This window comes from Arachis ipaensis, chromosome B9 (genome assembly GCF_059453495.1).
Source record: "Arachis ipaensis isolate K30076 ecotype BB chromosome B9, ASM5945349v1, whole genome shotgun sequence".
NCBI classification, from domain to species: domain Eukaryota; kingdom Viridiplantae; phylum Streptophyta; class Magnoliopsida; order Fabales; family Fabaceae; genus Arachis; species Arachis ipaensis.
This window is the reverse complement of record NC_142444.1, coordinates 8,965,170-8,988,544: the sequence shown is the minus strand read 5'-3', so window position 1 is coordinate 8,988,544 and position 23,375 is coordinate 8,965,170. Positions and strand designations below refer to the sequence as shown.

Here is a 23,375-nt window from a genome sequence, read left to right as displayed (position 1 = left end):
CAGACAAAACAGAAACCTGACAGTAAAAATAGCTTATACAAATTTTTCTCTCAAAGTAATGCCTCTAGGCAAAAGCAAAAATACAAAAGATGAGAGATCTAATACAAAATAAACAAAAGACTCCAAAAGTATCCATGATCCTCCGCTTCTGTCACCATCAGAACAACTCACCGAGGTGGGTTGCGACCTGCATCTGAAAAATAACAACAGAATATGGTATGAGAATCGGAGGTTCTCAGTATGGTAACAGTGCCCAGTGATGTAAGATATAAGACCCCGGGATGCCAAAGGCAATCCTAGAACTTCTTATCCATCACAAGATTCATCTTAAAGCATAACTAAATAGTAAAGCATAACATAAAATCTTAACATAATAAAAAGGGTAATCTAACTTAAGGAATTTTCTATTCTAACAGATCTCTGTTGTCCCACAGCCTTCACCAACCTATCATCCATGTGATCCCATCGCCACCGCCTACCTAACCTCCTCAGCACCAGATAATCACAATTAATACAAGCAAGTAAAACACAAGTAATATACATTTACAGCAAGTAAAACAACTAGCAATTAATCATATTATTCATTTAGGCAAGAGATGCAATTAGGCAAAGCAAACGAAACACATAATAGATGGACATGATGAATGCCTGTCCTATTGGCTCGTGATATCACTTGTCGGTCTATGAATGCCAACCCGACATACCCTTTCGGATGTCCCCTTTCTGCTACGTCCGAGGATATAGCGCTTGACACGCTTTTGTTCCGAGGATATAGTGCTTGGCACACTATCGTTCCGAGGATATAGTGCCTGACACACTCTTGCGGCAAAGAAGAAAAACAACAACAACATTTATTTCATTATAAATCATTCCAAGGATATAGTGCCTGGCACACTATCATTCCAAGGATATAGTGCCTGGCACACTATCCACATCCAACAAGTCCATCGACCTCAAATCATCACCAATCATCACCATTTCCCACCTCAAATCACTTTTAATTATCAATTCTCAACATTTCAAGGATATAGTGTTTGGCACACTTTCCTTCAATATTCATCAAGCTCATAATAACCATCATCAGTTCTTAATTTCATTCCGAACTCATTAGTTCATCAGTTTCTCAATTCATATACCATTCTTCCTTCTCACTCCACCAAACCCATCCTCAGTACACCAGAAACCTAAGCCTCCGTTCTCTAACTTTTCAAAATTAAATTTCCTAGGACCTTTCCCATATTTTGATACCTGAAAATAAGCCCAAGAGTCTTAAAATGGTGTCACAGAAGCTTACAAGCTTGTTGGGAAGGCGAAATAGTTGAAAACAAAGTTTAAGTTTGAGAAACAGGGTGTGTGCGTACGCACAGGGGTGTGCGTGCGCACGCCCAAAGTGATTTTCAAAAAGTGTGCGTACGCATAGAGGTGTGCGTATGCACAAATACAAAATTTAAAAGTTCTGTTTGCTCGCACAAGGTGTGCTAGCGCCCTCAACAGACTAACTACCCTTCCCAACGTGTGCGTGCGCACATGTTGTAAAGCTCCATTAGGTATGTGCGTGCACAGGTTGTGCTAGCACTGTAAACAGAAGGCCTTCCCCTGTATGTGCATACACACAAGGCTGTGCTTGCGCACATACCAGAAATCACAAAATTCTGCAACTATGCAGAATTTCAGATTTTGACACCAAACTTTGAATGATCATAACTTCCTCTACAAAAATTCAAATTTTACAAACTTTATATCAATTTGAAGACTTTTCAATGAACTTTAATCCTAAACAAGTTTCAACAAATTTTGAAAACTGAGGCACAAGTTATGATCTGTCAAAGTTCACTAAAAATAAGTTTTTAACAAAATCCACAAATTCCTCAATTTATTATAATACACAACCAAAACCATACCAAACCATTCCAAACTCCAATTTACATCACAATCCACCCTCTTGGATCATAATTCACCATTCATACCAATTTTCTATCACATCTCACTATTCTCAACCATCAACATCAAATATATATAACATTAAAATTAATCCTCCACCAACACATTCACCAATCATCATTCCATCACGATACATTCTCATTATCAACCTCATTCAGGCTTTATATCAATAATCAACAATATACATTCATTCAAATTCATGAAACATCATACCTCCACATCATTATTTATCAACATTAACAAATTCAATTCATCAACCATCATCAACAACCACATCAATCCAACCCTATCATATGGGTCGCTAGCCTAAGTGTTCAGAAATATTATATACTACATAGAGGAAACCAAAACCATACATTGGCCGATTCTCAATATGAACCAAAACCCCAAATGAGCACAAGTTGAGCTTTTAACCGCAATCTAAGCTACCAATCAACTCCAACAAGCTCCAATTCAATTCCAAAGGTTTCCAAACTCACAATAATCAAGCTATATACATACAAATCATAACCAATCAACCTAGGGCTCACCATAATCAAAATTTCACAAGAGTTCAAGGCCTCTTACCTTGCCTAACAGTTTTGAATGCCAAACCCAAAGGTAATCAAGGGCTTGTGTGTACCTAAACACCAAAAATCACAAAATCTTACTTAATCACAAATCCTAGGATTCGAAATTTTGGAGAGAATAACTGAGAGGAATTCGTGATTACTTTATCAGTTTCTTGGATAGATTTTGTAGAGCTCTTCACGAGGAACGCGTGGCCGCAAATGATGCGGCGATCGGAGCTCCGTAGCTCAAGTTATGAGCTTGTGAAGATGATGATGAATAGTGTTTTTCTTCTCTTCTCCCTCTTCTCTCAATTTCTGGTGTGTGATGTATTTTGAGTGTGTTGTTGCTGAATGGGTTCATTAATGAACCTATTTATATGTTGGGCTTGGGCCCGATCCAACCCGTTAGCGTTTTTAACCCGTCTAGCCCAACTTTGGGTCAAACCTTTAAAATTAATGCCCGGTTTTGCATTTCTAACATTTTCTAAGGTTTTCGACTGTTTTCACTTTTTCTCGCACAGAGCCGGGTAGACTTAAATCGGTTCGACCGGTTCAACCGTCGGTTTGCGATTTTACTCGGTTTTTCACAGAAAATATATTTTCCGACTCAGAAGAATTCACTGAGTCCAAAAATCATATTTAAATCCCAAATTCTCATTCTAACTTTTTGGAACCTAATTTGAGCAATTAAAATATTCTATTCTAGTTAAACAATTTTTCGCGAGAACCCCGGTTCTTACACTCCTCAACCTTAATTGTCCACATCATGGTTTCGTCACGAAACAAAAAAGTGGTTTTCAAACCTCTAAATCATTCTATACTACCACTATCCTAGTTTAATTTATGATGTATTTATAACCTCTTATTAGGTTAAAATATAAAAAACCCTAAGCCCACAAACAGAATGCCCAATCTAGTAATTAAATAAACAAAATCAAAATACATCAAATTAAAACATTCTAAAAATGTAAACTAATATCTTCTAAATAACACTTGAACTCTTCATATCACGAACATTTGAAGCACATATCAGTGTTGGTCACCCCTAAAAAGTTTAGGGTCTGAAAATTAGAGATCCTTTTTGTGCTAATATTGCTCTTCTTAGAAAGCTAGTTTGGCAACATTTTCACCATCCTGATGTGCTATGGGTTCAACTATTGACGGAGAAATATCATTCCTCTAAGGATGATTGCTTCAGTCAGTTTCGAGATAGGAAATCTTATGTTTGGAAGAGTATATGTCGAGTTTGGAATATCCTGAAGGAAGATTTTATTTGGTGCATTGAGGATTTGGAACAGAACTTTTGGTTTTTTAAATGGAGAAGAGAGGGGCGATTGTGCCATGAGATAGATTATGCTCACATTTCTGATTTGGATCTCCGGATCTTAGACCTTTGGTCATCTGGATAGTGGAACCTTGAGAATATATATTCTCCTCTAAATCAATCTCTGCAGAGCAACATTAACTCTTACAACCCAAATGTTCAAGTTGGTTTAGAGGTCGGTTGGTGTTGGACTGGTGCAGCTTCAAAAGGTTTATGATGTTCGTAGTGGTTATTTGTGGCTCAGTAAGAAGATATTTAGTTGGGAGGATAGAGAGACTTGACTTTGGCTTTAGCGTCAACATGTTCCGAAAAATCACAAATTTTTGGCCTGATTATATCTCCAGAAGACTCTTCCTACTGTTACATTTTGTTTTAGAAGGAACATTTTACACACGGATAGTTGTCCAAGATATTTCTTAGACTAGGAATTTTTTTTAATTTTTTATTTAGTAAGTATTACTATTTATTTGAAAAAAAAAGCCTATGTTACAACCTTTATAAATATATTTATTTAGTAATTATATATAGCATAAATGAGTTACTTGATTTTGGAAAAAAAATGAGTTACTTAATGGTTAGAAGATAAAAAATAAGTTTAATATATTTTATAAAATTATATAATTTTTAATAAAACAAATTATTATAATATAATTTTTTTAAACATATCTAAAACACCGATATTTTAATCAGTGATTTTAACTTTTAATTTTAATTAATATATATTATGTATATTTTTTATAATTAAAATTAAGTATTAAAATTATTAAAATATGTGTGTTTCAAATATACTTAAAATTCTTTCGAAAATGCATGCATAAACAGTCGATTTATCATATTTCAATATTTCATAGACTTTATGATGACTTATAATGCAGGCCAGGCCACAAGTCTTGGCGGGTCGCCTAGCCTGCTTTCATCACTATGGCTATATTTTGGCTCTCCAATATTTTTTTTTAATATATATATATATATATACGATCTTTTACTTGGAAATTTAAATGTGTTTAGCATTTAATAATAACGTCTTTATAAATGTTGATCATGCAACAAGGCTTTGAAATTTACTATTACTTGGTAATTTCATATACAAATTTAATCACCTGTGCCATGCACGTGATAAGATTGAAATTATAATTTTAAGTTGCTATGTTAAATTTTATTTTAATTATAATAATTTAATTAATAAAAAAATAACTTGTATGCGTTGTTTTTCTTTTCTTAATATAGTGTTAATTGTATTAACTATAAAATAGTTATTTAATCTACTTTTTTCAATAAATCAGACATATATACTCAATATGACCATAAATAATCTAGTAATACTTAAATCTACCAACAAAGTTTTATATATTAGTATACTGTGAAGTAAAAAAATATCAAAATCAGCTCAAAATGAAGAACAAATTGATAGAGAATCCTAAAGCAGAAAGTTTTGTAATAAACAATAAATAATTTAAACATACTGAATAACAATTCAATGCTATCCTTTGATACCTGCAAAATATATACATGAAATAACATTGTATCAATATTTGTATATAAAATTATATGATTAACGTAATTATAAAATTGTTTGTCAAGAGAATAAAATTATACCAATTTTTATGATAATTTTAATATTCTCAAACTATTAATGTACAATAAGAATTCATCTATTATTAGTTCCTAGAATTTCTAAATTTTTTTAAGTGATAGTAATAAATTTTTTGTTATTACCTTTTTATTATAGGCTCTCAAAAACTTCTCTATATACCACATTCATCGTGCAGTAATTTCCAAGTGTATTAACCCGTGCCATGCACGTGATAAGATTAAAATTATAATTTTAAATTATTTTGTTAAGATTAATTTAAATTATAATAATTTGATTAATAAAAATATAACATGTTATGTATTATTTGTTTTTTATTAAGCTAGTATTAAATATATTAACTCTAAATAGTTATTAATTGGTTTTAGTAATCTACTTTCTTCAATAACTCAAACATATATACTCAATGTGACCATAAATAACAATACTTAGACCCACCAACAAATTTTTATATGTTGTTTTACTGTCAAATAAGAACATATCAAAATTAGCTTAAAATAAATAATAAATTATTAGAGAATTCTAATGCACAAAATTCTCTAATAAAAAATGAATAATTTAAATCTATTAAAAAACAACTCAACACTTTTCTTTGATGCCTGCAAAACATATACCTAAAATAATATTATATCAATGTTAGTATATAGTTTTACAATCATCGACCGTATTTACTATACATGACTCCTTCTTAAAAGTTATTCTATACACGTGTGCAGTCGGAAGATAAATTACTGGACTTTATTTTATTTTTTTAAATTATTCTAATTATGCATTATTCATTAAATGCTAATTGTAAGATTGTGATATAATTATAATAAGGATATTTTTCTAAAATAAATTTAGAAGAGAGAATAGTACTTTCATTTTGGAGAGAAAATGAATTCATGAGGAATTGACACCTCATTTTTATTAGTTGATAATGTATTAAATATTGATTTTATATAATTATAATAAAAATATTTCTCTAAATTAGTATAATCATACGTTAAATGTTAATTGTAATATAATTATAATAAATATATTTTTTAAAATAAATTTTGAAAAGAAAATAGTGATTTCATTTTAGAGAAAAAATGAATTCATGGGAATTAACACCTCACTTTTATTAGTTGGAGAAAAAATCCAGTTTTAGTATATTTTGTTATTATTATACATTTTTCTCTAATCATATATCCACTGTTTTTTTTTCTTTGTTTCAGCATTTTGAACTTGGGCTAAACTTCTCGTAGTTCTCACTTCTTAGTCATTCTATTAGATGTAGTTAATAACTATTGAAATTTTTTTATTAATATAGGAGAAAAATATATTATTATATGATAGAATTAATATGAATATATTTTATTATTAAATAAATAAAGTTAATATAAAATAAAATTATACATAAAAAACAAAGAAAATAAAATTAAAATAGCAAAAGTGATAAAAAGATTATTTTTATAATTTTATTTTGACATTTTTATGTATAGAAGATTAGAAAATAGTAAATTTTTAACTAAATTAATTTATATTTGTTGTATTCAATTTAAATAAGTAATAAATTATCTTATTTTAATTTATTCCTTAAATTTATATATCATAAAAATTAAATCAAATAATTAATATACATAATTTTAAATTGTGTGATACTTAAATATCTATTCAAATCAATTAGTTGATATAATTAATTCATCATAATGAATTGACTTTAATGAGTTAAACAAAATAATACATAAGCATGCTACGTTGATTCTATCATTAAAGGTAAAAATTCGATTTTTATATGATAGGATAGATAATATAATAGACGGCGAGAAAGAGAAAGATAAACATTTTAGATCCTAAGTTGTTTCATTTGAATGTTGCAATGTGGGTATCACATTATTTTACTTATTCTACCCTATGGACCCTTTTGTAATTTTATTTCAGTATCAATAGAATTTCACTACCTTTGAGTACTAAATTAAAATTCAAAATGAAACTAAAAAAAAGTAAAGAGTATAAAATTATTGATTGAAAAACACTCTAAATAATAAAAAGCCAAATTAACTTTAATATTAAATTCATTAATACGATTTTAATTTTATATAATAGTTAGAAAATATATTAGTAAAAGCAAATGGAAGAATAGCTTTAATTAGTATTTGATAAAATATTTATTTAGAATAATTAAAAAATATAAAATTATGATATTATTAAAAATAATACATTTTTATGTTAAAAAAATATATTTAAATAAAATATTTATAAAGTATAAAATTTAAAGTAACATAGCTTTATAAACATTAATCATTAATCAATTATGAACTAACATAAAATTATAATATAATTTATTTATGAAAAAATAATCAATAATTAATATTAATAAATATAAAAATCATCCAAACACTTTAATTAAAAGTATGAATGGTTAATTATTATTCATTATTAATAATATTTTATTCATAAAAAAACTGAAAATATAATTATTCAGATTTAGATTTTAGAAAAATAAACGTATAAATAATAAATGATCTATTTTATCATGTATATTATAAATTAATGAATTAAACTAACTAATATAATAAATTATAATTAATTAATTGGTATAAATTATAATAAATTATATGATATTTAAAAAGAAAATAAAATAAATAAAAGAATAAAAAATAGAAAAATAGAAGACTACAATAAAATAAATTGAATGTAAGTTTTTTTCTTTTTACAAATTTATATCACATCTGCTTCAATAATAATAAATAAAAATACATCAACTTAATATCTAAGAAAAAAAGATGAGATAAAATCATAATACAATTCTAAAATAAAAGCTTAAATTAAACCATAATATCATTGCACAACACAAATAAAAAGTAATTTCACACTATAATATACTACACAAATAGATAAATGACTTAAGCTTAATTATAGATTTTTTATTTATTTATGCAAACATGATAATACCATGGTCTATAAATGCTTAATGGATAACATATCATATATTGCTCTAAATGATGAGCACGGGAGTTGAAGAGTGTGTGCTGATTTGTGTTCATGATAGTTGCCTTCTTGCATTGTGACGGCGCCTCATAGGAAGAAAAAGAATTGTTGTAAAAGCTACCCAATGAAAGAGTAATTGGTAAATGAATGATATTTTCTTCTAGCATATATGGTCTTTTATAGTGGTAAAATAAAAATAGAATGAATAAAATTTTGTATTTTTATATTAGAAATAGAATTTAATATTTATCCTAATAAAATTAAATAATTAATTAGTTATAAAATAAATAAAATAAAAATATTTTTAAAAATTAATCAAATCAATTAGTCAATACAAATAATTAGTATAATTAATTTTATTTGATTTATTGAATTCAAAAAATAAATTAGAAAATAATTGATTGAATTAATTAGTTGATATAATTAATTTATTATAATTGATTGAATTTAATGAATTAAAAAAATAAATAGAAAAACATAGGAGACAGTGATTTTTTTTAACTAAATTAATATGTATTTATTGTATTTAATCAGTATAAATAACAAATCATCTATGTTATTATATATCTTATTTAATCTTGCATGGCACGGATAATTATAAGTTATATTTTGATTTCTAATTATTTACGTACATATAAATGATTAAAATATATAACATAAATATCGTAATTATTATAATTCTATGATATAATTATAATTAACATATTTTATCATAATTAAATATTGATTTGATATAATTATAATGAAAATACTTTTCCAAAATAATACAATCTACTATTATTCATCCACTAATTATTTGGCAATAAACCTTAATATGATTTTTTACATTTTCGCTATGGGAAATAACTACTTAAATATACCAAATAATATGTAACATATTACTACCTATATAAGTTAAGGCACAAACACAGGATTTAATTAAGGTGATTGAAACTTTCACCAAACAGAATATGACCTCAATCGAATAAAAAAGGATACTCGATTTTGCATTAATTAGCTAGTCGAAGAAATAACATACTCATTTATTATTCATGTTTCATTATATTTTTTAAATAATATATAGAAAATATATATCTTATGTAATTTTATTAATAAACCTTTTTTTAAACTATTACTAATTTCAATTTTAATAGAAAATCTGAGGAAATAATTTCGCTTGCCATAAATAATATACTAAAACTGTTAGTATATTATCTTCTATATAGTTAATTGAATTTATCAATGATTTTCCCGTGTAAATCGTTATTACCCAATTTTTGATAACTACTTAATATACAAAATTTGAAATTGAAAATTGTTATTGCTAATTCAATTAACTGATTAATTGAGTAATAATTGTCAAATTATTAAGGTGCAAAATCATTGATTTACTCAATAAATTTTCATATATTATTTATATTTCAAGTAATAATTTGAAATTATATTATTTACCCAGTTAATAATACTATTATTAATAATTATTTTCTGCATTGATTTTTAAATCAATTATTAAATAATTATTTTTGTTAAGATAATTGTTTATAAATTATTTCAAATTATATTTTGTTAAGATATAATTATTTAGATTATTACTGATGGCACGGGTATAATTTTATTTTATACCAATTAATCAATTATAATTATATGACACGGGTGTAATTTCAATTTTATCCACCGATTATTGGCAAATAAATTTTATTTCAATTATAAATAAAATATGTTTTTATTGGCAAATAAATTATCTTTAGGTCAAGGATTTAATATATGTATAAGTTTATTTTTTGTCAAATATAATGATAATACAAATAAAGAAATAAAGAATAAAAATAAACTTAATAATATCTGACACTACTTCATTTTATTAAATTATTTAAAAATAGTAAATCCACAAAAAATAATCGTAATATATAAATTGAGGCAATAATTTAAAATTCTATAATTATAATTTAATCAAATACTAATAGTAAAACCAAATTACCTAAACAATATTGAACCTATTATAGTCCTTAGTCACATATAGTATAGAATCATTCTTATAACGACAACCAACTGAAATAACATCGTAAGTTTCAATATTTAGAATTCGTGCAAAATCAGACCATCCTCTTGTTAGATAAGCTTCATCATCCGTTATCCATGCAATGTGGCAAGATATAGAATTATCACACCGAAAAACCAAACTAACTCTTATTCCCCTCATTGGCATTGCATGCATGCAAAAGAAAGCTAGTAATTTCTGAAAAAAATTAAAATATGTTAAAAAGTTATTCTAATAATTCACAGTTTAAACTAAAAAAATTTAAATATATTACCAATCATTGAAATTGCATATCTGAATTTGTCACGAATTTAGCAAAACTGAACTGAAACTGAGGGAATTCAACTTCATTATGTGCTCCACTTCGAAGATTTTTGGGCAGATATAAAAAGTATGGAGGGGATGGAACTTGAACTTGCCCTATAAAGTTCTGTGTATGCAATTCCTCAATCAAAAATCGAGCTCCTCCTAAAAAATTTAACTTTAACCACGTTCCATTGGGTTGGTCATAATATGTGAGTAGATCCAACCATCCTTCGGTAAAGTAGAGACTATTGCCTTTTCTTTGAACGCTTACATCCATGTAGTTGGAACCCGAATCAGTGAAGACAACTCGATGAGGTATTTCATGGATGTGATGCATTGTAAATGATTGTGGCAAAAGACATTCGAACTGGAACATTAGACGATAAGAATAACTTAGAGTAACAACAAATAAAAAATTATCAAAAGAATAATATAATAGAATGAGTATATGATATTATAAAAAATTATAAATTGTATCTTAAAAGGATAAACTTCAATAAAAAACGAAGAATACATTCTTATTCTATGCAGTAGTAAAAAAAAATACTAAATATAAAATTATGAATTGACTATCAAATTTAGATTCATGTACCACAGGAAAACACTATATATAGACTTTAGCAAAACAAAAATAAATATGTAAATTACCTATTATTAAGGTAATTTTTTAATAATGCATTAAATTTTGATTTGATACCATTATAATGAAGATATGTTTCTAAATTAGTATAATTATATATTATTCATTAAATATTATTATAATATAATTATATTAAAGATATTTTTTATAAAATAATTTAAAAAAATTATTTGATATACGTGAATCGTGAATCGGATAACAAAGATTTATTATTATTATTATTACTATTATTGATATTATTATTATCATTAAAATTATTAAAAATATTTTTAATTAATAATTGATAAGTAGTTTAATAGTGCATTAAATATTGATTTGATATAATTATAATAAAGATATGTTGTTAAATTAGTATAATTATATACTATTCATTTAGTATTAATTATAATATAATTACAATAAAATAATTTAGAATAAAAAAAATTTTATTCGTTTTGGAGGGAAAACGGAGGCATGAGAGATCGACACGTCACCTTTAATAGTTGGGGGAAAACTCAGTTTTAATATATTAAGTAGATATGCTTTATCAAATATGAATTTAATAGAATATTTTAATGATTTTAGAAATGATGGTAAATAATAATGAGAATTCACTAATTCAGAAATGATTTCGTTTTAATGAGAATATTTTTCTGATTTAGCAAGAATATTTTTCTGATTTAGTTCTCGGGCTAGCGCTAGATATCAGATGGTGACGACGAAGACTTGTATGTGTTTATACGGATTGCGATTTGTGAGAACTCATGTTGTATGAGATCTCTTTAAAGTAATTTGTTTGTTAGACAATCTTCGAATGTGTTTTATGATTTTTTAGTTTGATGTGGGTTTTGAAGTAGTAGAAAAACTTGGTGGCAAGAAAGGAGAGAATAGAAAAAGTGGGGGCTGTATGTGGGTATTTGAATGAATCATAAGTTGAAAATTTGCTGGGATGAATAGAATAAAAAAAATAACCATCTAATTAAAAATAATGAACATAATTATTTACATACCTATTGAATTGAATATTCGATATATTAATTATTTATATTATTTAATATTTTTATTTTTTATTTATACTTTTTTTTTATGATTTTATATGATGTTGCCATAGGATAGCAGTTAAAATGGAATTTTTTGTTTATATAAATTAAATAAATATTTTATTTACTAAAATAAATAATTTTAAAAATTATAATAAATATGTCATTTACTATTATCTCGTTTATAATGTAAACAAGATAATTTTAAATGTATGTGAATTTTTTCAATTTTCATATATTTTGTTTACTGTGTAAACGAGATATATGTATTTGTAAATATAAAAATATTTTTTTGAAAATAATAAAAAATATTAATAATTTAAATTGGACTAAACTCTTAAAAATGGAACATTTCAAATAATAGAAAAGATAGGCAGTGTTATATAACAGGGAAGATTGATAGTTTTAAAAATAGAACACTATTAACACGTATATTTCTCGAACAGTTGAAATAAGTAAAAGTACATAAGTAGTATCATTAAAGTGTCCACTATTAATGTAAACCCCGCAAAAATCGGTAAATTATTAGTTAATAAATTGAATTTTAATTAGGAAAGCTAAAAATACAAAACTAATATCAAAATAGGATAGAGCTCGTCGAAACAAAAATTTTGATACCAATTTCGAAAATTTGGCCCAAAAACAGACCGGAAAGGCCAAACCGGTTGAACCGGGGCCCAAACCGGACCCGTGGGTTCAACCGGATCCAAACACTTAAATGAGGCAGCAGCTCTTTTCTTCCTCATAAGCTGCTGCGACGCCATTACAGCAAGGGGGGGAGAGGAGATTCACAAACCCTCACCATTCCTTCCAACTACCATAACTTCCTCATCCGGGCTCCGATCGCCGCACCGTTTGCGGCCACGCGTCGGGCTCGTCGAGCTCTTCAATTCTATCCAAACAAAACAGTAAGTGAATCGGTTTTTTCTAGCCCCATTTCTGCTGGTATATGAATTTCGAGTTTAAGATTTGAGAAACTCAATTCCTTTATGATTTTTATGTTTTAGGGGTCCACTAGACTTGATTTCTTGTGGGTATTGCCCAAGGATCAGTGGGTAAAGGTAAGAGATCTCAAACCCTAATAAAATTTCTGAATTTAGGAATTTGGGTATTGAGTTGTTATGTTTGGATGTGTTAATTGTAGTTTAGGTAGTGTGTATGTGAATGTTGATGCTTGTTGGAGGCTTGTTGGTGATCAAGCTTGGTTTGGGGCTGTTTGTTTGAGTTTGGAGGGGCTGTAATTTTGAGTTGTGAGGCTGCCTTGGGTGAACTAAGTGACCGGCCAAGGTATGGTTTAAGTTTCGCACGTTTAATATTTACGGTGTTGTGAAAACTTAGGTTAGAGGAACCATAGGATAAGTTGAACTGTTAATTGCATTTAATGAGTAGTTTGTAATGTTGTTGGAGTAAATTGTTGATGAACATAGATTGGAATTTTGAGGTATTGATGTTATTAATTTCATGCTTTTGGACTTGCTTATAATGGGTTATATTGAAGTTGATATTGATGAATTATGGTTGGTGATTGTTAATAAATGGTTGTTATGTCAAGTTGATGGATTAACATGTATGAAGAATTGACTTATGTTAATGGCATTTAATTAGTATATGTTGATGGAAGGTTGATAAATATATGATGAGAATTGGTATAGGTGAAGAATTGATGTGAACAAAGGAAAAGTTATTGATGTATGAGGTAAAAGTGGATAATTTTGATGTTCTAGGTTGGTTGAGTTGATTAAAGCTTATATTGGTAATGGTTGTTGATGAATTGAGTTGATATGGTTTTACAATGCAAGTTTTAAATGGTAAGAAACTTAAGTTGGAGAAAAAGAGGTTTTGTTGAAAGTGGTTAAAACCAAATTTTGATGAACTTTAGACATTCATAATATTCTCCTCAAATTTTGGATTGGGTTGTGGTTTGTTGCAAATAAAAGATAGTTTCAAGAGCTTTTGATTGATATCAACTCTGTGGAAAACGGAATTTTGTGGAGAAAGTTATGGATGTTGCAAGTTTAGTGTTTAAATCTGAGTTCAGGGTGACCAAACCGGTTTTGAATGTTTTTAAACAAATTTTCCACTTCTAAACCTCCATTTTCTTCCTTTTAAGGCTTAAAGCATGGTTCTAGGTCCAGTAGGTAAAAGAAGCTAGGAAAATAAGATAACTTGAAGGTGAAGAAAGTTGTAAATAGTGGCTTTTATGAAGAAAATAAGGATGTTAATGAAGTTTAATGTTAAGGTTTGATACTTGATGATGTATTGATGATAATTGCCATGGCTTATGAATAATGATATCTGAGATACGAGTTTTCCTGGGTAAGAACTGTGGCTCGCCACCACGTGTTCCAGGTTGAATCTCGATACTCTGTTGACCCTACGTCGTAAGGGTGACCGGGCACGTATAAACTCCCGGGTATGGATAGCCCCCATTGAGTGATTATATGATGATTGAATGTGAACTCTATGCATAGACTCTTGGGGATGCGCGACGGGGGACAGTCTAAGGTTTTCGGACTTGTCAGGTTGGCTGGATAACCGACAGATGGGCCCCATCAGCCATAAGACAGACATGCATCATATGCATTTGTTTGTATTGATTGCTATGCATTTCCTGGGTATGCCTAATTGATATATATTACCTGCTATTTGTTATACTTGCTATTTGTACTATTTGATCATTACTTGTGCGTGAACTTGTTTGGTTGCTTGTTTCTGTTGCATTCTGAATGATGAAAGGATGGAGGAAACGGAGGAAATGGTTTGGTGTTAGGTTAAGCTTGAACTTGAGTAAGTTAGGCAGATTTAGAATACCTACCCCTGTTTATGGCTTCTGTTTAGTACTTAAGTTGGATAATTGAATAACGGAGTTCTAGGATTGCCTATGGCATTCTCAGGACCGTATTTCTTATACGCGTGGCACTTTTACCATGCTGAGAACCTCCGGTTCTCATTCCATATTGTATTGTTGTTTTTCAGATGCAGGTCGAGAGGCTCCTCGCTAAGCGTCTGGATTCTGGAAAGCGAAGTAGTCCTTGGGTGTATTTTGGTTTCTATTTGTGTATATGTATATATATGTGTAGCTTACTCTCCAAGTAACTTATGTATGCTGCTTCTCTTAAGAGGTTGAGGGAGAGATAGGAGTTTACTTTGGTATTTTGGTATATTTTGGGACACTTATGTATGTTTATATGTATATATGTATCCTCCGGCCAGCCTTAGCTTCGCAGGCTGAGTCAGAGGCTAGTTATGCTGTTCTTTGGCTTTTCTTTATCCCTTCGTTTATTGTTTTATCATGTTCCTATTAGGTTTCTTAGCACGCAAGTAATCCTATTCCTTGAGCGTTGCGCTTTTTATTTTGCGATTTTTGTTTACCCGCTCTGTTTCAAGGCTCCTAGTATATTATTTCTTTCAGTATTATATGTATATCCTTACTATTAAAGGTCTGTAATACCACACTACCTCTGTTCTATGACTTAAGCATAAAACACTGTGTAGTAGGGTGTTACATTATGGTATCAGAGCAGTTCGTTCCTATAGAGCCTGAGGACGGACTGATTGTACTTTTGTGCATTCTCTGTGTATGTGTTTATGTGCTATTAGGATATCTAATTGATATATGTGGCATAAACGTTCATGAGCATGCATTTGGGACTTAAAGCACTGAACTTGAGATATTGAGACTGATCAACTTGATATCACTTGTTTGGTGTGTATAGGGACCAGATGTCTACTCGCGGACGCGGACGCGGGCGAGGTAGAGGCCGAATAGGCAATGCTATGCCTGAAGCATCAGGAAATACTCCTAACCCTATAGACTTCATGGCTGCATTAGGCAATATGGCAGCAGCAATGCAAGCAACAGCTGAAGCCCTGGGAAATCAAATTAATACTGGAAATAATGGCAATAATGGTGAGAATGGTCCTATGTCACTACATTCCTTCCTGAAGGTTCATCCTCCAACTTTCAGAGGGACCTCGAATCCTACCGATGCCGATAACTGGATACAGGCCATTGAGCGGGCGTTACAGGCTCAGCAGGTTCCTGATGAGCAGTGGGTTGAGTTTGGGACCTATCAGTTGCATGGTGAAGCTCAGCACTGGTGGCAGGGCATGAGGCGCATTCTGCAACCTGATGGGATTGTGATATCTTGGGAGTTGTTCCGAGATGAATTCTATAAAAAATATTTCCCTACTTCAGTTAGAAATGCCAGAGAACTCGAACTGCTTCAGCTTAAACAGGGACAGATGACCATCACTGAGTATACCAGTAAGTTTGAGGAATTGTGCCGCTTCTCACGCATCTGTCAGGGAGCTCCTGAGGACTTTGCTGAGTGGAAATGCATAAAGTATGAAGGAGGCCTTAGGAGTGACATTCAGAGCTGTGTGGTGCCTATGCAGATTCGGGTGTTTTCTGAGTTGGTAAATAGGAGCAGGGTGGCAGAGGATTGTGTTAGAAGGGCTACAGCAGAAAAAGGGGGTCTGAGGATGCCATTCCAGAGGACCACAGGGAGAAATTTTGCACCCAGAGGCAGACAGTTCAAGCGTGGTAGCTTTGTTCCTCAGAATAATCAGGGGCAAGGCAACTCCAGGAGGCCTAATACCAATGCTAATCAGGGAAGGAGACAGGGTAAGCAGCCACAGCAGGATATGAGTTGCCACAGATGTGGAAAGTATCATTCAGGACAATGTAGGTTTGGGACTGGAGTCTGTTACTCCTGTGGGCAGCCGGGACACTTGGCTAGTAGTTGCCCCGAGAAGAAGAGATATGAGACAGGCAGGGTGCAGCAACCAGGAAGGGTATACACTACTTCTTCTATAGGCGCTGAGGGGTCAGAGGCATTGATCCGAGGTAAATGTGAGATGACGGGTAAAACTTTGAATGCTTTGTTTGATTCTGGAGCTTCACATACTTTTATTGCATTTGAGAAGGCTGATGAGCTAGGATTGAAAGTAGTAGTACTGCGGTATGATTTAAAGGTATACAATGCTACCCATGAGGCTATGGTGACTAGGTTAGGGTGCCCCCAAGTTCCTTTTCGAGTACAAGGGCATGATTTCGTGCATAACTTAATTTGTTTGCCGATGACTGGTCTTGATCTCATTCTGGGATTGGACTGGTTATCCAAGAACCGAGTTCTATTAGATTGCTCGGCGAAAACAGTGTATTTCATGCCTGAAGACACTGAAGGGCCGGTTGTAGTGAATAACTACTACTTGAATTCCATGATGGTGAACTGTTCTGGGGCTGAATGTCAGGGGATATTGTTGCTAGCTGCGGGTGTTTCGGGTGATGATCAAGATTTGGAACAAATCCCAGTTGTGTGTGAGTTTCCGGAGGTGTTCCCTGATGATATTGATGAATTTCCACCAAAACGGGAAGTTGAGTTTGCTATTGATTTAGTACCTGGGGCCGGACCAATCTCGAGTGCTCCTTACAGGATGTCGCTTCTAGAAATGGCCGAATTGAAGTCTCAACTGGAGGATCTGTTGGGTAAAAATTTTATCCGACCAAGTGTATCCCCGTGGGGTGCACCAGTATTACTGGTGAAAAAGAAAGATGGAAGCATGCGCTTATGTGTTGACTATAGGCAGCTAAATAAAGTTACAGTGAAGAATAAATATCCGTTGCCAAGGATTGATGACTTGATGGACCAATTACAGGGAGCTAGCGTGTTCTCTAAAATTGATCTACGATCCGGATACCACCAGATAAGGGTCAGAGATGAGGACATTCCCAAAACTGCCTTCAGAACGCGCTATGGTCACTATGAATATACCGTTATGTCTTTCGGACTAACTAACGCTCCGGCGATATTCATGGATTACATGAACAGAATTTTCCATCCATATCTGGATAAGTTTGTTGTTGTGTTTATTGACGACATTCTTATCTATTCTAAGACTGAGGATGAGCATGCTGAACACTTGCGAACAGTGCTACAAATTCTGAAGGATAGGAAGTTGTGTGCCAAGCTATCCAAGTGTGAGTTCTGGAAGTCTGAGGTGAAATTTCTTGGTCATATGGTAAGTAAACAAGGAATAGCAGTGGATCCCGCTAAGGTTGAGGCGGTGATGAATTGGGAGCGGCCAACTTCGGTGACGGAAATCAGGAGTTTCTTAGGCTTGGCGGGTTATTATCGAAGGTTCATCAAAGGATTTTCACAGCTCGCTTTACCTTTAACGAAGCTGACCAGGAAAGATGTTCCTTTCGTGTGGACTCCCGAGTGTGAGGAGAGTTTCCTTGCCTTAAAGCAGATATTGACTACCGCCCCTGTATTAGTGTTGCCTGAGCCGAGAGAACCATTCGAGGTGTACTGTGATGCGTCCTTGAAAGGTTTAGGATGCGTGTTGATGCAGCATCATAAGGTTGTAGCTTATGCCTCACGTCAGTTAAGACCTCATGAAAGAAACTATCCGACTCATGATTTGGAACTTGCAGCCGTTGTCTTTGCCTTGAAGATTTGGAGGCATTATCTCTATGGAGTGAAATTTCAAGTCTTCTCGGACCATAAGAGTCTGAAGTACCTGTTTGAACAAAAAGAATTGAATATGCGTCAGAGGAGGTGGATGGAACTTCTGAAAGATTATGACTTCGAGCTAAACTATCATCCGGGAAAGGCGAATGTAGTGGCGGATGCCTTGAGTAGGAAATCTCTATGTGCTGCTTGGATGATGCTAAGAGAGGAAGAGTTGTTGAGAGCCTTCCAAGGATTGAAACTGGGAATCAGAGAGGAGTTTGGGACTTTATGCCTAAGCCAATTACAGATCTCAAGCGACTTCAAGGCTGAACTGATAAAGGCTCATCAGAATGACCAAGAATTGTATAAGATTTTGCCGGCGATTGAGAAAGGCAAGCAATGGAGAGTGTCAGAAGATAGAGATGGGTTGTGGAGGTTCAAGGGCCGGATAATTGTGCCAGATGTCGGGGATTTGCGACATAACATATTGGAGGAAGCTCATAAGAGCGGGTTCTCCATTCATCCTGGAAGCACTAAGATGTACCAAGACTTAAAGACGATGTTCTGGTGGCCAGGAATGAAAAATGATGTGGCGTTACATGTTTCTAAATGCCTAACTTGTCAGAAAGTTAAGATTGAACACCAAAAGCCAGCAGGAACCCTTCAACCTTTGGAGATTCCACAGTGGAAATGGGAAAGCATTGCTATGGATTTTGTATTGGGCTTACCAAGAACTCGGACAGGTTGTGATGCCATTTGGGTAGTCATAGACCGACTAACCAAGTCAGCTCATTTTCTGCCTATTCGGATAAGCTGCACTATGGAGGAGTTGGCGCGCTTATACATAAAGGAGATTGTGAGGTTACATGGCGTACCTTCCACCATTGTATCGGATAGAGATCCTCGCTTTACATCACGGTTCTGGGGTGCTTTTCAGCGAGCTTTTGGCACTCAATTAAGCCTAAGCATTGCCTATCATCCTCAGACGGATGGCCAATCAGAAAGAACAATACAAACCTTGGAAGACATGTTAAGAGCTTGTGTTTTGGATCAACCGGCGAGCTGGGATCGATATATGCCTCTGGTAGAATTTGCTTATAACAATAGCTATCATGCAAGTATTGGAATGGCTCCATATGAGGCTTTGTATGGAAGAAAATGCCAGTCTCCATTATGTTGGTACGAAGCAGGAGAAAAGAGCATGATAGGACCTGAAATGGTAAGTGAAACCACTGAGCAAATAAAGAGAATCCGGAGTCGAATGCTTGAAGCTCAAAGCCGTCAGAAGAGCTATGCAGACCGAAGACGGAAGCCTCTAGAATTTGAGGAAGGAGAGCACGTCTTCTTAAAGGTTACTCCAACCACTGGAATAGGGAGATCCATCAAAACCAAGAAGTTAAATCCCCGTTACATTGGGCCGTTTGAAATCCTGAAGAGAATTAGACCAGTGGCGTATAGGATCGCGTTACCACCACATCTTTCGAACCTGCATGATGTGTTTCATGTATCACAGCTTCGTAAATACACTTTTGATCCTAGTCATGTCCTAGAACCGGAATCAGTCCAAGTGAGAGAAGACCTGACGCTCCCAGTAACTCCGGTTAGGATTGACGATACAAGCATCAAGCGTTTACGCGGTAAGGAAGTTTCTTTGGTGAAAGTAGCTTGGAGTCGGGCTGGTGTTGAAGAACATACCTGGGAGCTTGAATCAGAGATGCGAAAGGACTACCCACACCTCTTTTTAGGTAACTAACTTTGAATTTTGAGGACAAAATTCCTAATTAGGTGGGTAGGATGTAAACCCCGCAAAAATCAGTAAATTATTAGTTAATAAATTGAATTTTAATTAGGAAAGCTAAAAATACAAAACTAATATCAAAATAGGATAGAGCTCGTCGAAACAAAAATTTTGATACCAATTTCGAAAATTTGGCCCAAAAATAGACCGGAAAGGCCAAACCGGTTGAACCGGGGCCCAAACCGGGCCCGTGGGTTCAACCGGACCCAAACACTTAAATGAGGCAGCAGCTCTTTTCTTCCTCATAAGCTGCTGCGACGCCATTACAGCAAGGGGGGGGGGGAGAGGAGATTCACAAACCCTCACCATTCCTTCCAACTACCATAACTTCCTCATCCGGGCTCTGATCGCCGCACCGTTTGCGGCCACGCGTCGGGCTCGTCGAGCTCTTCAATTCTATCCAAACAAAACAGTAAGTGAATCGGTTTTTCCTAGCCCCATTTCTGCTGGTATATGAATTTCGAGTTTAAGATTTGAGAAACTCAATTCCTTTATGATTTTTATGTTTTAGGGGTCCACTAGACTTGATTTCTTGTGGGTATTGCCCAAGGATCAGTGGGTAAAGGTAAGAGATCTCAAACCCTAATAAAATTTCTGAATTTAGGAATTTGGGTATTGAGTTGTTATGTTTGGATGTGTTAATTGTAGTTTAGGTAGTGTGTATGTGAATGTTGATGCTTGTTGGAGGCTTGTTGGTGATCAAGCTTGGTTTGGGGCTGTTTGTTTGAGTTTGGAGGGGCTGTAATTTTGAGTTGTGAGGCTGCCTTGGGTGAACTAAGTGACCGGCCAAGGTATGGTTTAAGTTTCGCACGTTTAATATTTACGGTGTTGTGAAAACTTAGGTTAGAGGAACCATAGGATAAGTTGAACTGTTAATTGCATTTAATGAGTAGTTTGTAATGTTGTTGGAGTAAATTGTTGATGAACATAGATTGGAATTTTGAGGTATTGATGTTATTAATTTCATGCTTTTGGACTTGCTTATAATGGGTTATATTGAAGTTGATATTGATGAATTATGGTTGGTGATTGTTAATAAATGGTTGTTATGTCAAGTTGATGGATTAACATGTATGAAGAATTGACTTATGTTAATGGCATTTAATTAGTATATGTTGATGGAAGGTTGATAAATATATGATGAGAATTGGTATAGGTGAAGAATTGATGTGAACAAAGGAAAAGTTATTGATGTATGAGGTAAAAGTGGATAATTTTGATGTTCTAGGTTGGTTGAGTTGATTAAAGATTATATTGGTAATGGTTGTTGATGAATTGAGTTGATATGGTTTTACAATGCAAGTTTTAAATGGTAAGAAACTTAAGTTGGAGAAAAAGAGGTTTTGTTGAAAGTGGTTAAAACCAAATTTTGATGAACTTTAGACATCCATAATATTCTCCTCAAATTTTGGATTGGGTTGTGGTTTGTTGCAAATAAAAGATAGTTTCAAGAGCTTTTGATTGATATCAACTCTGTGAAAAACGGAATTTTGTGGAGAAAGTTATGGACGTTGCAAGTTTAGTGTTTAAATCTGAGTTCAGGGTGACCAAACCGGTTTTGAATGTTTTTAAACAAATTTTCCACTTCTAAACCTCCATTTTCTTCCTTTTAAGGCTTAAAGCATGGTTCTAGGTCCAGTAGGTAAAAGAAGCTAGGAAAATAAGATAACTTGAAGGTGAAGAAAGTTGTAAATAGTGGCTTTTATGAAGAAAATAAGGATGTTAATGAAGTTTAATGTTAAGGTTTGATACTTGATGATGTATTGATGATAATTGCCATGGCTTATGAATAATGATATCTGAGATACGAGTTTTCCTGGGTAAGAACTGTGGCTCGCCACCACGTGTTCCAGGTTGAATCTCGATACTCTGTTGACCCTACGTCGTAAGGGTGACCGGGCACGTATAAACTCCCGGGTATGGATAGCCCCCATTGAGTGATTATATGATGATTGAATGTGAACTCTATGCATAGACTCTTGGGGATGCGCGACGGGGGACAGTCTAAGGTTTTCGGACTTGTCAGGTTGGCTGGATAACCGACAGATGGGCCCCATCAGCCATAGGACAGACATGCATCATATGCATTTGTTTGTATTGATTGCTATGCATTTCCTGGGTATGCCTAATTGATATATATTACCTGCTATTTGTTATACTTGCTATTTGTACTATTTGATCATTACTTGTGCGTGAACTTGTTTGGTTGCTTGTTTCTGTTGCATTCTGAATGATGAAAGGATGGAGGAAACGGAGGAAATGGTTTGGTGTTAGGTTAAGCTTGAACTTGAGTAAGTTAGGCAGATTTAGAATACCTACCCCTGTTTATGGCTTCTGTTTAGTACTTAAGTTGGATAATTGAATAACGGAGTTCTAGGATTGCCTATGGCATTCTCAGGACCGTATTTCTTATACGCGTGGCACTTTTACCATGCTGAGAACCTCCGGTTCTCATTCCATATTGTATTGTTGTTTTTCAGATGCAGGTCGAGAGGCTCCTCGCTAAGCGTCTGGATTCTGGAAAGCGAAGTAGTCCTTGGGTGTATTTTGGTTTCTATTTGTGTATATGTATATATATGTGTAGCTTACTCTCCAAGTAACTTATGTATGCTGCTTCTCTTAAGAGGTTGAGGGAGAGATAGGAGTTTACTTTGGTATTTTGGTATATTTTGGGGACACTTATGTATGTTTATATGTATATATGTATCCTCCGGCCAGCCTTAGCTTCGCAGGCTGAGTCAGAGGCTAGTTATGCTGTTCTTTGGCTTTTTTTTA

The 23,375-nt window shown here is 32.8% G+C and overlaps 1 long non-coding RNA gene across 1 annotated transcript; it reads left to right on the top strand.

Annotated features, from left to right (window-relative positions):
* Nucleotides 1-20,876: 20,876 nt before the first annotated feature.
* On the top strand, nucleotides 20,877-23,375 carry LOC148543676 (uncharacterized). Its single transcript, XR_015900010.1, has 4 exons — nucleotides 20,877-21,012; nucleotides 21,112-21,165; nucleotides 21,254-21,391; nucleotides 23,081-23,375. It is a non-coding gene; the product is annotated as an uncharacterized LOC148543676 (long non-coding RNA).